The sequence below is a fragment of the Gavia stellata genome, chromosome 8, assembly GCF_030936135.1.
Source record: "Gavia stellata isolate bGavSte3 chromosome 8, bGavSte3.hap2, whole genome shotgun sequence".
Taxonomy (NCBI): Eukaryota; Metazoa; Chordata; class Aves; order Gaviiformes; family Gaviidae; genus Gavia; species Gavia stellata.
In genome coordinates, this window is record NC_082601.1 from 16,297,085 (window position 1) to 16,315,434 (window position 18,350).

The window sequence follows — 18,350 nt, forward strand, 5'->3', positions numbered from 1 at the left end:
AAGGAAAGAGAAAAGGTTAAGCCAGAAACGTATCAACTCTTGCTGATTCATGGCATGCCTTGAATAACTTCCTGCAAACACGCTTTCCCAAATGTGGAGAAACCATTTTTCTTTACAAAACCGTATAGATTCTTTGAATGATGAGAATGCCCCTTGCATAATGACATTAGTGTCAGCTACCTGATCATTCTACCAACATGATGAGAAGTGTTAACAGTAAAACAACTAAATAAATCAAGCTGACACGTTGCCCTGCTTCGGTACTGATTTCAAAGTGATGCTGTCACACATCACTGAATTAAAAAAAAACAAACAAAAAAAAATACACTCTTACATCAGTCAAATATTGTGACACAAACTGGAACAAGTCATAGAATTGAAAGCTAATATCAATCATGAGGACTTTTATTCTGGCTATTGTAAATACACAAGAAAAAAAACCAAACAACAGGATTTCTCTCAAAATCCAATTGTCATAATATGAACTTTTATTTCCTGGCTTTTAAAATTGTTTTTAATCCCAATCATTATTTATAGAGAGGTTATATATATTCTCAGTACAATATGGGTTGGTTGTTTACTTGCTTCCCTAAAATAATAAAATATAGTAATATTAATACAATACAGTATAATACAATTAAATATAATTATATATATAGACATATATGTATAGTGTGTATATACAAAAAAGCCTCTCCACAACTGACCCCCTGATTTATGGGTGTTTTGTTGTCTTTAAAATGATTTTAGAACTTAGCTGTTCTCCAAAATACTTTCGCCTACTTCTAGTCAGTCTTATGACATAGCAGCTATTGCACAACAATAAATAAATAAGATGTAAAAGGAGGAGGATTAAGGGGCTACGCTCATACTTTGCAGGAAAGCTCAAGAGTTTGAAAAGATTCGAGCAGATTTTTTGCCTGAGGATCTATCACACAGCTCTGGAATGGATTTGTCAAGTTTTACCTCAAAATTGGCCTACGGACATAACAGCTTCACTGAATCCATACATTAAACCATCACCCAGTCATATTATTTAGTAAATTGAGAATAAAAGGGAACAAATGTTCATGCAATGAAGAGATTGTTCTTTAACCTGAGACATGGCCAAATTCATCACAGATAGTCATTATATCTAATAATCTGCTAATAATGCCAATTTGTAAATTGTGGGAAATAACTAGAAATACACGTGAAAAGGAAGCACGAAAATCCAGAGAGATGAGCATTTGTTCACATCACTGTGGTACAACTACGCAACAGAGATGATAACAAGAGGGCAACAGTGCTAGGAGGGCTTAAATGACAAAAGCAATAAGCATGAAGCTTTCCAGAAATATGAACGCATTTGTCATGGAAAAAGGCTGGGGAGATTACTAAACAGAACGGTGAAAAAAGAGACTTACAAAAAGTGCTGGTGTTTACAGCAGGCTGAACATAACAGGGGGAAACGAATCAGTCACTTAAAACGAGAACAGTAGGGATTAAGTTAGCAGAGAGTTTGATAGATGTATCAGTGGGGCTTTGATCAAACATGAATTGAAAGTCAGCAATAAAGAGACAGATTTTGGCATCCCTGCTGCTTAAATAGTACTCATCTGTGGGAGTAACTCACTGCAGTCAGTGATGTTAACACCTATAATATTTATATGACCAATGTTAAGGGACTTCGTCCTTAAGGACAGTCTGACCCTGTGTGCAGCCTGAATTCCTTCACTGGAGCATCCCTGCAAAGCAGCTACAACAGGGCAATGGAAAGAGCATTAAGACCCCTTCTCACCAGTTCTGTTTTCACCCTTCTGCCTCTCCCATCTCTAAAAAGAAAGCACAGGTCCGTCGGTCTGCTGGAACTGGCCTCAGACAACTGCAACACTGCATCACTGGCAATGTTGGTTGGATACTCTGCTGGGTCCTTGCTCTTCACCCAGGGAAAATAAGTTGCAAAGGATGTTTTTCCAAGTCAAATTATATATACCTGCTTACTTACTCTTTGGAGGTTGCTGGTTCATTCCTACATTAGGAGATAAACCAAATTAAGTCGTAATTTTGTGTGTGCATGTACCTAGGGAAAACACTTTTTCATTTAGAGCTAGAGAAACACATTTCTAGTGTCATACTAGATGCCTGTTCTACAGGCATCGTAACCACATGGTTTTATCCCTCAGTAACTGCACTGTGTCTTGGCCCCCTTTTCACTGTGAATCCATATTAGTTTATTCCATGGATTCCCACTCATGGAGCCTTTCCAACAGGCACCAGCAGTGAACTCCCCAAGGTATACAGAGTCCCCCATATCAGCACTCATCTCTGTTCTTATGTGCAGTGTAATCATGCCAGGGTGATTCGTGGGCCTTAAAGGATAAGCTTTGATGTGTTAATGCTACAGTATGTGTGTGAGTGAGTTCAGAAACACGCACCATGCAAAATTCCTGTTAAATATCCATGTCGGCAGAAAAAGGCCCAGAGTATATGTGCTTTCATATGTGCAATGAGTAGGTCTAGCCTCTTTTTAATATCTTTGCATCCCAATGTCATTATTTTTTATCCTCACAACTTTGGAGATTTTTTTCAATCATAACAATTCTCTCTGCGTGCCAGGAAAATGTATTTTCGTCCTTCTTTGGGCAAAATATTATTTTTCTTTAGGAACATCAGCAACGAAAAAAAAAAGACAGTCCTACAAATCATCCCAGACTTACAGGCTCACCTAATGGACTCACTGCACTGAAATCATTGAAGGTCACCACAGGATTAAAATAGGTAATAGCAATGTGAAAATGGATGGAGATACTGTAGAGCTGGGCAGGAAGAGGGAGGGAAAGGACGAAGCTTTTAATTATGTTTTAGTTTGAGGAAAAAAGAAGTGCTGGCCATGATGTATAACAATATTATTTTTAGAAAGGAGAGAAAATGGGTTTGTTTTAGGAGTTTAAACTGCTTATATGAAATGAATTTATGAGTATGTACAGTGTACACACCTTTTAGCCTGGTTTAAGGAAGCAGTGTGCATGTAATCACATGTGTTTGGGGGTGGGCTGGGATGGGGTACCAGCCCTTCCCCATCTGTTCTTTGGGATCTGTTGGACAGTTTTCCACAAACATGGCAGAAATTAAAGATCTCACAATAACACCTTTCTGAAAGGGCTGTGAAAACGACCAGGGCCACACAGATGCCCTTGGTGGTCTTGCAGAGGGGAATGCCATCATGCAAATTCAGCCTTCATCAGGCATGGAAGAAATACACTGAAGCTGAGCTTTGAGATCTGAATTCAGACAAAACCAGCCTCCTTTGGCTGATCATATTCCTGGTGCCAGTTACTACAGACAGGACTCTTCTGATGAAATAAATTAATTGGACTAAATTTTAGTAGACCTATTGCCATTTTGCCAGAGAAGTGGACTAGTAAGCACTAGCTCATGTGATGTCACCTCAAAATTGCATCTGATGCCTCTCATTCAGAGAGGGATTAATGGGTGATGAAGAGAACAGCTGACTGGATTTTTATTCTCTTCTGTCTGTTTTTTTCGTATTAATATTAGGAAGTGACTGTAAGATTTTGAATTAATCACATTTTGCTAAAAAGGTATGACACATCATTGACTTCTAAAATAAAACCAAGACTCCTTTAATCCAAGTACTTCTTTTTTAAGTACCCCATTATCTGGGAAAATAGCTATTCTTCAAACCTCTTATTTGCAGAGTACATTTTAATTCCTAAAACTCTTAAGATTATTCACGTTGAAAATAGCTATTCTTCAAACCTCTTATTTGCAGAGTACATTTTAATTCCTAAAACTCTTAAGATTATTCACGTTTCTTTCTCCGTAACCATAGAGCAGGCTTGCAATATAACTACTACTGTGATGAGATGCCCCAACCCAGATGAGGGTGCTGCTGAATTATAGTGAGAATGAGTCACTGCCACATCATGGACAAGAGGCAGGTGGAGAAAATTGGGACCATCAGCCGTGATCTCATAATAAGAGTAGCTGAACTGGGAACAGAGTCAGTGTCTGCATGACAAAACAGTCCCTCAGCTGGACCTTATTGCCCATGATAAATTCCAGTTTCACTGTTGCTGATGTCAGAGGGGCCAGGCAGAGCACAGAGGAAAATCAGCCTGTTTGGGCATGTAGGAAAGGCACATTAGGGCATTAGCTACTGGAAAAAGTTGAAGAATGTTTCTTTCTGTATGGAAGACAAGTTCCATGATAAGAAGGATTTGTCTGTCATCAGCATATCTAATGCTGAGATTTGTCCCTGTTTGCCAAAATATAAATGTCTTGCATTAAGACATCTTTGCCAACCTCTCAGCCTCAGACTTCCAGACCTTGTCGTAGACAAGGCCTTCCAAAAAAGAAATTCCTCTGTCATGAATGCCTGCTTAGAGAACACCTCTGCATTTTTTTATCCCCTGCTCCAGATCTCTTAGGAGGGATAACATTACGTTTAGTACTGGACACCCACGAGTGTAGACATACAACGTGTGTATTCACATTAGAGGTAGTCATCCCAGGCTCCCCCTTAACTGAATGATACACGATGGAGTTCAGTGCATAATTCGAGCAACTTTTATTTTAAAATCCATTTTCTTACTGGTTCCCAGAATGCCATCTGCTTCCTAAGTTGTGGGTTTGCTTTGGTTTGTTAATTACTTATTTTACTTGATAGTGAGACACCAATCTATATTTGTGTGACTTCTTGGTTGTATTATTGACATTTTCCTTTGCTTGTCTAGTTTTAATTATATAACCAAGCCACATCCAAGCTTTCATTCATTCCAAATTTTCCTGTTGCCACATTTCCCCCGTTTTGTATGCATTGTACTGAATTCTATTAAACACTCCATTGATTTTAAAATCCTTACTTTAGCATTTAAAAGTTTATGTGCTCTTGCTTGCTGGGATTCAGTAGAATTATAAGATCATTAATTTATCTTTTTTTATTTTTCCGTCTTAATTTCAAACCAGAGTCTCTCACTGTCAAGTGTAAATCCCTTGGATTTTTATACCTAACCTTCAGAAATCACCCTCAAAGGTTGCTGAGGAAATCAAGTCCAGATTAAGTGTGAAATGAGTTTTCTTTTCAAATAGAAATTCTCATACACCAAACTTGTAGGAATGGAAGTTATCTCAATAAAATCGATGGAGGTGATTGAATTCTCTACCAAAATAGGTGCCCAAATACCTGCACCACCCCACAGTGGCAAGTTTAGTGTTACTGAACTCAATAGCTATAAATCACCACGTTCAAATTGACAGACAGGTTTTTTTGCAGCGTTACCACAAAGCAGCAGTCTTAATGCGTGTACAAGCATGGGACATCCCATGCTTTGTGTTCCGCAACACGCCCAATCCCTCTGCGTGATGTCTCAGGCATCAAATATGCAGAACAGGTGGGATGCCAGTACTGGTGCCAAGAGCCCCTGCTCTGAAGAGCTTTTCAAGGCAGCACACTCAGTCACAGTTTTAACTGGTGTTGTTTGGCTTTCTGCTATGGTTTTATGCACATTACACAACCTGCCAATTTCCCACTTCCTTTCCCCTCTCACTACCTGAGGGCGATGCTTGGGGTTCCACAGATTGGTAGAGAAGAAATTTGGACTTCTTTATTCTGAGTGCTTTCAGCATGTACCTTCTGTTGGCTGGGATACTGCCCCAGGTCTTCAAGGATAAAATTGCATTGGTAGTGTGTCCAAAGAAGATTAAAACCAGGAGACTGATTAGGAAAATGCACAATTATTTTTCTGTTCCTTGCTAGTGCCAACTGAAATCACACTAGTGTCACACTGAAGTTACTGGTGTGATGTAAGAAGTAAAATCAATTTCAAGATTTGAAGATAAGCAGGGAAGTAAGTACAAATGAGAAATGAATATCAAAAGAGAACAATTCGTCATGCAGAAAAAATAGCCTAAACATATCACAACTAAGAAACACTTAAAAACAGACCGGTTGTCTCAGGAGTCAGAGTGTGAAGGTAATAAGAGGATAAGGAAAAAATAACAAAGATATTGAGAGATAGTTTCCATCTTATAAATAAAGACTATGGACATTTTCTTAAAATTTGTATCATATGCACACAGATGGGAGGCAAAGCATTAGAAAGATCACAAATAATGTGTGAAAATGCTTATTCTGAAGTGTATAAAGTGTGTGTGTGGAAGAGGGAGGAGAGGAATGAAAACACAAGGGAGCAATTCTATAAACTCTCAGGTCCAAGTCAGAAGAGATTTCACTGAGACTCAAAACCACAACACCTACCAAATTAGGAGCACCGTAGAAAGAAGAGATCCAAGAGATGCTACTTTTCTAAGGGTAAATGTATCACATAATACTGTACTGTTGCCATGAGGAGGGATGAATAATCTCATAATAAATTAGGAAATTATTAAGCCGATTTAAGGCCTCTAATAGAGTCATGGCTTGGGAGCCTCAGCCAGCTCAGAGGTATATTGCAGCATCAAATATGTAAGCACACAGTTCTGAAGAGCTCCGCATCAAAAGGTAAAACATTAACAGGTGACAGAATTCAGGCTAACAAGGAGAATTGGCTGTTTTGGCACAAAATGTGTATGGATAATCCATTATCAAACAGCCATCATGTACCATCACTTACCTACCACAGCTGGATGACTGAAAAAGTGTTTTCTCTTGCTAAAAAGGAACAAAAACAGATGAGGAAGGGATAAGAGGGGAGTAAGAGAGGGAATTAGAATCTTAGTCTAAGAAAAAAATGAAAAGCCAGATTTTGTTTCTAGATCTCTAAAATGAAAACAACAAAACAAAAAAGCAATAATTGCCTTCATTAGAAAATATACAGGCATCAAATTAATTTCAGCATTTCAAAGTAAAGTAAAATGAAATGTATTTGGAAAACATTCAAAAGAAACTTTTCAACTGCTAAATATCAGGTTTGTTTTTCAGATCAAAATATTTTTGCCAAAGATGGCATGAATTAATCAGTTGTTCTTTTAAAACATGCATTAAAAAGAAAGTTTTAGAAAATGGAGTATTAGACCCCCAAATTTTGCCCATGACAGAGGACAGCTTGATGTGTATATTCAGGTCTATATACAAACACTGACTTCAAGTGGTCTAGTGGGCAACCCAATATAAAACAAATGGTATTTTTCATGCATTTCAGAAGTAGAGAAGGAAGGGGTACATTCAAACTAAGACACAGACCAGCAAAGCTCAAGTTATTGGCAGAGCGATGAATTTACATACTGTCAAGGTGTAGGCAACATATAGAAAGGGGGAAAAACCTACAAGTTTTCTAAGTTCTGGCATCTAACTTGCTGGCTATACATTGTGTAAACCATGAATGAAATCTTTTGTAAGAGGTAGTGATTAGCAATGATGGTTTTAGAAATTAAATTTATTTCACTAAATGGAATTCCAAATTGAAAAAATCACTTTTACCTTAAAAAACCTTGCCACTGACAACAGAATCCCAAATGAAAAAGCTTTTCTCCTTCTTTACTAAGAAGCAAAGTACTTTCAATTTACAAAGATTGGAGTGAAAACTCAAAAAAATGGAACGTAAAATCAAAACCTACATGATTCTCCCAGGAAAAGAAGCATTTTTCATTCAACCCTTGAAACCATCCCAATATTAAAGCAACTAAGAAATGAACATGTCACATCAATGACTGAAAAATTCAGTTCATACAGATTGCATTTTCAAGACAAAAAAGCCACTGCAAAACTTATTTCTAGTGTTACCATGATGTGTTTCTAAGTATGTTACTGGACTAGTAGTACCCAGATAAGGATCAGGCCAGCTCTAAAGAGCTGGGTGGTTTTTTCTTGTCAGGTTCCTTTCTGTTCTTTCTGTTTTTAATAGACAATATTGTATTCCAATTAATAAAGTAGTATTTCAGCAAGACAGATATATCCTTGTGTGGATTTCTCCAAAACACACCATCAAGAGACCCTGAGGATTACTGCCATTAACAAGTATTCTCTGGGTTCCCACCAGAGCTGCATGGCAACCCACAACATCCTGCAGTTATAAACTAAAAGTAGCCTTATGAGTATTATTCCCTAAGGTTTGGACACCAAGGAGGGGAAACAGAGCTGAAGAGATCACTGCTTTCCTCAGTCAGTGCCTCGCCTGACAGGCAGCCAGTAAATCCTACAGGCCTTGTCACCATGCAAGAACCTACTAATGGTACCAAAAGTGGGGTAATGTCTTAGATAATTGCAAGAAGCCCACCACCACCACACCAGCTCAGCTACCTGTGTTCCATACACACTCATCTGCAGAACAGGAATGACACTGACTTTGGAAAGTACACTAGGATTTCCCGTACAAAAGCCCACAAAGACATTCTTCCCATCTTGTCCCAGAACTATTACAGAACACTTGAAGATTCCTGTTCAACAAAGCATAAAAACACACCTCTAAATCAAAGCACCAAGATAGTTTCTTGCAGTGAGTGAGGTGGCTAAGAGACTTCTGAACTTTTCCAGTTAAGGCATGAGGCTATCAGCTGCTGACAGGTGGATGGACAAGCACCACTGCATGAAGATTCGGGGTTTTTTTACCTAGTTTGTTGGAAAGGCAATGTATCTATTAAATATCTTATCATTAGCTTCTGTCTCTTCTGCTTCTGATGGTGAAATTATGGGATGGACATGTTCCTCCCTCAAAACTTCGAAATTTCATTAACTGATAATACGCTCAGCAAAAGATAGTGGTACCCAGATCTGCATTCAGTAAAAGCTTCATGCTCATGGCTACACAAAGTTCCAAAAGCTATAAGACAGATTTATTATGGACAGCTTCATTATCTAATTACTACACCCAATAATTGTGTATCTTCAATAGTCAGGAAAAATTGAATTTTTCTTCTGTTTTTTCCCCTCCGATATCTCCAGCACTGCCAGAACCTATGGCGTGCATTCAAAAGCTTATTTATTTGTGTGTATGGCTTGCATATCTCAAGGCTAGATGCATAAATTTTTAAGAGCTGACATGCTCTTCAGGGAAAAAAAGTTCCCCCTCTGAATTATTCTATTCACTCTGCAGCTACCCACTGCTACCCCTTGTTTATCTGCTCATTACCGTGACTGAAAATGAGTTTGTCAGGAGAAATATAATTTAAAGAATGAGAACACTAACATAGAGGGCATCTTGATAACTCAGCAAATACACAAACTTTTTTTTAAATCCAGAGATAAACCTTTTTCTCCTAGCATTCTTTTAAAAAGGAACATTTTTCAAAGCTTTTGTGGAAAAAATCAGAATAATTTTTACACAAATACTCTGGAAGCTGTTTTGCTTGCTGTGCATGGGCTTTGCCTTCCACTTGAAGAAAAAAGGATCATCAGAATAATCACTTCTGAAGAGGCTCAGTATTTTACAATTTTAACCAGTTCCTACCCTGAAGTGTGGGTCAAATAATTTGTTATTTGGAAGAATGTCTAAGTCCCATCACAAATTCTAACAAATTAAAAACTTTGCAAATCTCCGTTGATCTTAGTGTGCATGTGTGTGGTGGGGAAGGGGGAATGAGAGAACAGATCATGCTCTGAACAAATTTTGCTACCCAAAGTAAAACCTTAAGAGTTTTTATCATTTTGTGATATAGTTTATCATCTTCCCATAACAAAATGGCTCTAGCAAACAGGGCCATGGAGAGCTGGCAGTGGGTCTCACCAGCCACCTGCAGTCCTGGCCCTCCCTTTAGGAAAGTGATTATGCACCAAAATGGATGCAAACAGCTAGCGGTGTAAGGAGCTGCTCCCATGAGCAGAAAAGAGAGGTGCTGTCATCTTACGATAGAAGCTTTATCTAAAGCAGCAAAAGATCTCTCCTCAGCTGAAATCCAGTAGCTTGGATCAAGTTATTTTCCCTAGGACATGCCAAGAAACATGTGCTGCACCCTGTACTCCAGTGGAGCTCTGCCTCTCCGCCCCAGCAGACAGCTCTGACTCCTCGCCTCTGGTCTTCCAATTTCAGGACCAACAGCAGCAGCAAGCATTGAAACAAGACAAAAGGAGAGAAGTGCTTTCATACGCAGCCAGGATAAGTTAAGCCCTAATCGTACCCAGAAGCAGATGGAAATACATTTAATCTGTTCATTGCACCCAGCTCCATTAAGCAGTTAAAGCCATCATCTTCTTCCTCAGCTGAAATTTGCAAGTAGTCTTCAGACAGGATCCAAAAAATCACCTCTCCTCAATTTGCTGACCAACAAATTAGGAAAGGGGACACTCCGTCTTGCTCTTGGCTTGCATTATGTTTCTGCTGTTACGTGTATTATGGCAGCACTAGTCCCTGTCTAGATCAGGTTGTCCCTTTGTCAGAACCAGGAGGTCCCCATGTAAGGTGCTGTGCAAATATACTGGTTGTCTCCATTCCAGGTATTTTACAGCAATCCCTGGAGGCCTGCATTTATTCCAATGACTCCTTCATTTTGCTGTGCAAATTTTATTACCCTATTGTTAACTGGCCTACACGTGTCAGCAGCATATGTCTGCTGGCACTAGCCTCAGGCTATCAGCTAAGGCAAATGATAGCCTTTCCAACTGGTTTAATACCCTTTCCTAGAGACCTAAGCCAACTTTATCCACTTGCATCACAAGAGGAAAGGTATGGATGGATACCATGGAAAAACATATGTGATGTAACTTAAAACTTTGCAGTGACTTGTGTGTCTGAATCTTAAAGACAAGACCTCTTCTTGGGACAGATAATCCCAAATCTGTCAACTAGAGAGATTCTCACCTCTAAACCAAGTGGTCTAAGGCATGATGCTGGCTGAGATGGACTCATGTCTAAATCTGGCTGGTAATCTCTGCTTTCCTAAATTTACATATCCAGAGGAGAACAGCTCCAACAAAAGGCTGGTGGGCCTGACTGTGTCAGCCTGAGTTGAATTTAAGTGCATGAAGTCTGTCTGGTGGTTTTTTGGCCTTTGTGTTTGTCTTTCTACATTTCTGCTGCCAATTTCACGCCTGACCAGACAAACCAACAGACATTTTTTGTTCCAAGGTAAGGCAAGGCAAGTCAATAAACAGACAACAAGCTAAGAGAAAAATATGCCCCAAATGACACCTCCTTTTCCTCTGGCTTCATTATCCTAGTGCTCCCCATCAGCTCCCAGATCGTGCTGTGACGGCGATGTTGCTCATCTCACAAATAGACTGTAAAATCCTTTAGGTTAGGACCTTCCTTTCCATTGCTTCATAAAAACATCAGCCCAACCAGCAGCACTACATAAATACAATAAAATAATGATGATAATGGATGATAGTAATGATTAAAAATTCATATCCCCTCCAGACACAAGATCAGGAGATATTCACAGCTTCCCAATTTGACTCAGAAGGGACGAGAAGATGATGTAGCAATACAGAAAAGCCAGGCAAAGAGCCATGATTGGGGGAAAAGCAACAACAACAACAAAAAGAAAAACAAAGACAAGTTCAAGGAATCCCTGGAGAACTCCAGCTTTTGAAGTCCCTTGCATGCACTCACAGCAAGGAGCCTGTGACAGCTGCTGACATGTGTTTGATACCCTCCTGGCTCCAGTTCTGTCATTTACCAAGCTATCCTGTCATCAGCCAGCTCAGAAATAGAGTGTGTGTTACCCCAGGTCCCATCTTCATTCCTCAGAAAGCCTAAGCCTATTCGTAGATCAGAGCTGTTTCAAAGGCAAGTATGAAGAAACCGACACACTGTCACAATAGTATTCTGGGCTTTTCCCCTTGCTTTGCTGATGCTGTAAGAATAGGGCAAATATTTCCAGATGAAAAACATTTTTAGTTAAGAAAATGAAGAAAAAAATTAACTTAAAGTGCAGATTCTGCAACTTGGACATATTAAGTGAATTATTTTATTTTTACTAAGTTGCTCAGGTTTTAAAAAGGCAAAAAAAAATCTGCAGAAGTGAAAAATTACACTAGAAAATTTTGAAAATGTCTTTATGCCTTGTCTGTATTGCTGGACTAAGTGGCTGCTAACAGATACAGAATTATATTTATACTCTAAGTAGTCTTCTCACACGTCACCAGTTGCTTCTATTTCATGCAAGGATGTGGTCAGAGTTTTCTGACTTATTATTGTTATTGCCTGTCCACATATCTTCCTCTTCCCTTTCACTTTTAAAGCTCAAACAGTGATCCCAGCAGGAAGTGGGAGAGATTGTTGGAGTGGGGGTTTTGTTTTGGGATTTTTTTGTTTGTTTTGTTTTCCCCCAAAATGAGGAATTGTCCCGTAAGTCAGAAATGCCTCCTGGAAGGCAGATGTAAGTTCACATATCTTGGAGACAGACAGAATGTGTGTCCTCTTTTCCATCCATTAATGAAATTCTGAGCTACCAGCCACTAACACTGGCACTTTCCTTTAAATACTTTGTTGGTGCATAAACGCTCACCATAGTTGAGATTTTATTTTTATTATTTTCATATCAAACCTATTTCACATTTAGCAGTCACACATCTCCAGAAATTCTTAATTTAAGGGAACAATTGTATTTCCAGTGCAATTAGAATACCAAAGTTAGAGATTCAGGAGTTACAAACAAAATCCAAAGATCCTAATTCCCACTACAAGTTCTGAAAAATATCCTCTCTAAAACCAAGACATTTTCATTGCATTAAAAATGTTAGCAAAGCTCTAGTATTTTAAGACTTTGGTTTGTAGGTTGTTAAGAAATATGCCTACACATACAAGCATCCCCAGTAGCATAAATCAAGTCAGTGTAACATTAATCAAACTGGGAACTTATACTCAGCAGTATTTCATTGAATAGACAAGAAAGGACAACTTCCAGGCAAAACAAATAATTTCTTTAAATGTTTTTCTGTGTATATCTAAGGAATCATCAGATTAATAAAAACCCAAGAGTGTCTACGAGGTTTATGTACCCATAAAAATATGTTTCAGAGAGTCTAATTTCTTTTGTTATGACAAAAGCAGTTGTTATTAAACAATTGCAATTTGATTTTATGCTTTCAAGGGGAGTACTTATGTACAAAGCTAGCATGCTGCAGAACTCTTGTTAGCTTTACTGAAGTGTGCATGCATAATACATAGTTGCTGGAAGTGAAACAGAACTGCTAAGCTGAACAGGTGGGAAAGAGCTGGAAAGAGAGAAGGGAGAAAAAACTAAAGTGTCTTAAAGTGTTGTCAAAGCTATATCAAAAGTCTGTACATATATATATATGAAACAATATGTAATGCCCTTGGCCGTACCAAAGGTTTGTATTGCTAAAGGCAGATTTAAAAAAATAAACTTTTCAGTAAAATTCCGCCTTCTTGTCTTAGCAGAAACCAAATTCTGATATTCCACCCTATGCTGCTGTTATTTCATCAACGTGTCACAGACATCTTGTAGGAAATTTTCTGGAGCATTTGAAGATCTTTTTGATTTGTTGAACCCTTTCTTTTCTTTCACACTTCTTTATTCACCTTTTTTTCCTCCCAGGATTCCAATTTCTAATTCCCAATCAGGGCACAGACTCATGTGAAAGAGATGTTCATGAGAAACAAGATACCATCCTTCCCAGCCACAACTTTGCTTACTTTTATTTTTCTTTCTCATTCCTTTTTATCCTTTGATATGTTTTTTACAAACATATCAAACTCTTACAAACTCTTGAAGCTGTACATAGTGCTGCCCTAACATGCATTTTGGCAATCAGTCCACACTGCAGTAGAGCTGTCTTGTCCTCCTCTGTACTGCTTTTTCCACCCCTCTTCGTCTCTGGATTGGGAAGAAAACACCAGCAGACTGGGTACAAGGGGGGCTCACAGAGGATTATAACCTTGAGAAGGGCAGATTCTCCCCCAGAAAGACAGGAACAGACAGGTGATATCGTTATTGGGATGGCATCATCACAGACGTGAGGAGTCATTAACAGACATTAAAAAAATATATTTTTACCCAGTCCCCTTGAGACTAGGGCACTCACTAGAGTCAGGCAGACATAAACACGACGCTGCTGAGAAACAGCAGGTTATAAGCTATTCTAGAATGGACTTCTCTTTTCCAACTAAAATTGTTTTCCTTTGTATAAACACATGCCACGATTCTAATTGGAATGGGGAAAAAAAATTAGTCTTCCCCTTCTAAGCTGAGTGGTTTTGTTGCTTCAAGAAGTTCATTTACTTCATGAAATCCAAGGGAGAATGAGATTAATTTTCCCTCCTAACTGCCTGTGGTTGGAAAAGTTTGGTCACTGAAGGACCTTTTACATTTATTTTAAGCTCTAACCCCGTATGGATTTTTAGATTTCCAGATACCAGTCATTGGCAGAATACCTCTACTTTTTTTTTTTTTTTTTGAGAGGCATGCTGAAGAGCAAGGAAAAATCAAGTTAAGAGTAGTAGCACAATATTAGCAAGGTAGAAAAAGACTCACAGAAATGTCTTCTAAGGCCAGGAAAAAAGGTATGATTGGGGGATTCAGAGAGCTCAATCTGCTTAACTCATCAGAAAAGGAGAGTCAGAGATGACTTGCTTGAAATACTTAAGTATCATCGCAGAGAGCAAGTCTGGCGCATAAAGAGCACTTTAATCTTTTGGTGAAAGGCATGACCAAAGCCTGGAAACTGAAATCAGGTAAGTAATATTGAGAAATTTACTATATACACACTTGACAAAGAGATTGACTAAGAAACTCTTGAGGAAAAGTGTAGAGCCTTCATCACCTCTTCAAAGCCATGATTCGATGTCTTTCCTTAACCAAATCTTACTTTATGCTCTGAAATTGTCTGTTACAAAGAGAACTGGGTGGAATTTAATGTCCTGTGATATAAGAGCCCAGACATATACATCTCAGTTCCTTCTAGCCTAGACAAATCTGGGACTCATTTCAAATAGGAGTAAACTAAGCATTGGAAAATACAATTTCATCCTGCATTATCAATCCTGTAGATTGGGATGGCTGACATTGTGAAGATCAGTTCCATTGCTCAAGGCCTTGCCATTGCAAGAACATGCTGAAAACACAGCGATTTTACAAGTGTATATCACTTTCCGTTTCTTGAACCCCCAGGATATAATCAATCAAGATGTCATTTATTGGGTTTTTTTAAACTATTCATGGTGATAACATCATATAACTAGAGTACCCTCTCATGTTTTTAGACATAAGACTACATTGAAAATTAGAATGTAAAATTTGCAAGCTATAAATATAAGGCACTACTGATTTCCACACACACACACAAAAAAAAAAATCAGTGAGAAGTGATGCACTTCTGAATGACTACCATTTGGCCACCTAAATGGTGGAGGGGAGCGACTGTTTAACAACACACATTGAAAAAAATTATAAAATACTCAATTAATGAAAAAATAAGAATAGCATGTCCAGCTGAAAACAAACTGGGAATATAGCTAGAAAGAATGGAGACACAAATTGGAGTAATCTGTTATTAAGAAATAAGTTGAGAATTTTCAGGCTTCTTTTTTTTTCCACAGCATAACAGAGTTGAAGAAGAATCTAAATTATTTAGACTGCCTCCAGGCTACGTATGGGGAGCACTATTTTAAAAAGCTTGGGTTTGTGCTCTGGGATTTTATTGAAAGGACAAAATAAAACCCAGTTCTCTGGCTGGTAGCTCATTAGTTGCAGTCCAGGATCTGGGCCATTAGCTGTGACCTGATGATTTATTAGGGAGTGCTATGAAAATGCTGGAGACCTGCCATGGGTTTGCAATATAACGTGGAGCTACCTGCTGCACCCACATCCCCCCCTCTGGGTTCCATCTACCCAAAAACTAATATCAAGATTTGTGGTAAAAAAAATGCTGGGGCTGCTGGGGAAGTGACATGGAGGAGGGCAGCATTCCAGAGGGCCAAATTAATTTCCCTAGGGATCCCCTGCTTGTAAAATCCCATAAACAAAATGTCACTTTTCATTCGCTAAGCCACTTTGATTGCTAACAGCAAACACATGCCTTACTTTAGCATAAAGCTCTGCACCATCAAATTAAATAATGTTGGGTTGTTGGTTTGTTTTTTTTTTTTTTTCCCTAACAATCTGTCTCACACATTCCTTGGCTGCCTTTAAAAGCCACTTGTAAAGTTTCACACTTGCATGCTGTGAACAGCAAAGCTGGAAAGCTTGGTGTCTCAAGGATCAATAAGCTTTGAGTTGTGTTGGTTCAAATGAGGTGAAGCAAGTCCAGCAATTGACAACTGCCACCTCATGGTGATTGCAGGAATTGAAAAGGTAGGTCTCCAGGTGATTCCTAATGGGTGAGTGGGGGCATCACGTGAAGACCTAATAAAATTACACATTGCTTACACTTGAAGATATCAGGGATTCAGTAAAAGAAATTACAGGTGAAATACTGTGAGGTCCCTACAGGCATAACACCAAAACTGGATCCTAATATGCTGTAATACCAGACTGTTCCTTAGTGTCAGCACCCAGCTATCTTCAGAAGTGTATACTAACTCCAGCTAAAACAGTTTATCAGGTGATGTGGTTGACAAAGCACAAATCTGTACTGAAAGCTGGGCTTACAGAGGAAAAATCACAATATAGGCACCCTGACAGGGTGAGTTCCTACAGCAGACAACTGGTCAAGCAAAATAATTCTCAAAAAAATAAAGAAGTGTTAGTGTTCAAGGCAGTGTTGGAAATCAGAAGTTCTTGGGAAAAGAGAACAGGTTTTGAAGAATTTCCTAAAAGTAAAAGAAAAATTTAAAAAAATTCTAATAATTTTAGAAGAATGCTCAGAGTGAAATGTTTATACTTAGGGCAACATTAACATCCCTATCCTTCTGTGGATGTTATGGGAAACATGTGCCCGAGACCTCCTGGTCCTAATTATCTCAGGATGCTTTGCTCCAAGAAAGGGCGAAATATCCTGGGCTCCATTGGGCTCCTTGTGGGAAGAAAAACCAGCCTGGAAACACAGCAGTTTCTTTTGGAGCAGAAATTAGACTTTTAAACAGTTTTAGGAATAATGTTTACCTGATCAGAACTAAAATATACCTTCAGATCCATATGGGAAACCCCACACCTCTCTATCAGTCCAAACTGTGTCACCTTCCCTGTTTACCTTGAAGAGCAGTGAGTGGGTCAGTCTGTTCTGCACAGTCTCTACCTGAGCAGCCGAGTGCCACTGCTGATTTCAGTTCAAACCAAGCACACATCCACTCTGCTGCATTAACTACATGGTGCTGCAATTACCAGTGCTGTCTGCCACACAAATCCATTCATATTACAAAAGTCATTGGCTGATGCAAATCTGCAGTGTCCAAAAACACACATGTCCAGTTCACTTCATGTATTATTAGTAGGCTTTTTCCCCCCTTCTCAATTAAAAAAAAAAAAGTGATAATAGAAGTTGTACAGAAGTAGACATTGGTATTATTATGTGGACACAAATTACATTGAGTGCTGATTCCAATATCAAACACTAATTACTCCTACCACCTTATCTAGAAATAATTAGTGAACATCCTCCTGAGACTAGTAGCCCTGATTCTTCTCTTTCCTACAATAAAATTACACAGGCTTTACACCAGTGTAACTAAGCAAAGGATTACCATCATTGCCTACAATTTAAAACCTCCTCTAGCCTGCTGAGTGAGCATAGTTTTTCAATGCAAGATATCAGAAACTGATTTCCTTGGGAATTACAGAGCATAAAACCTGAAGACAGATACACACTTAGCAGTAAGCCCAAGATTACATGTTTGTACTGATAACAGAGAAGTAATAAAAAGAAGGAAACACTTAGCTTAAACTTTGAGCATATGGAATGAGCGTGCATGTGGCGGGGGAACTCAATTATTTAGTGAAATGGCATTTTCAAAATAGCAAGTGTTTCCTTTTCATGCCCTGATGCTTTTTCCCTGCTACTTATTTCTTTGGTTCATTTTCAGCCCCCACCTGCCACCGGAGCACAGATAGACCTAGTCAATAAAGGCTGTAGGATCAGTCTGGCAAGCCAGGAAATCTGGGTCCTATCCCTGCTGCAGCCGTCTGCCTCTGCAGTCAATTGGTCTTCTCCAATGCTGAACGCAAGGAGCTGATTTTGCCAGCCTTATTCAGCTTTATCTCAGAAAAGTGCACTTACCAAGAAAATAGACTCAGATACCTGAAACATCAGCTAAACATCCCAATTTGAAAGAGAGGTCTGTCGAACCTCAGCCACTTCTGACCCTTGAGGCACTTATCTTCGTATATGTCAAATACATCTGATGCTTTTTGTGCCCATTTATAGCATTGCCAGGAATTGCCTGAGTATTTAACATGAAGAGACGCAAAGTTAACCCTGTATCTAAAACATAAGTTGCCATCTTCGCTTCTCACTCAGCTAACTGGTCTTTGGGAACAATTGCAGTCTCAGTTCTCAGATTAAAATTAGCTAT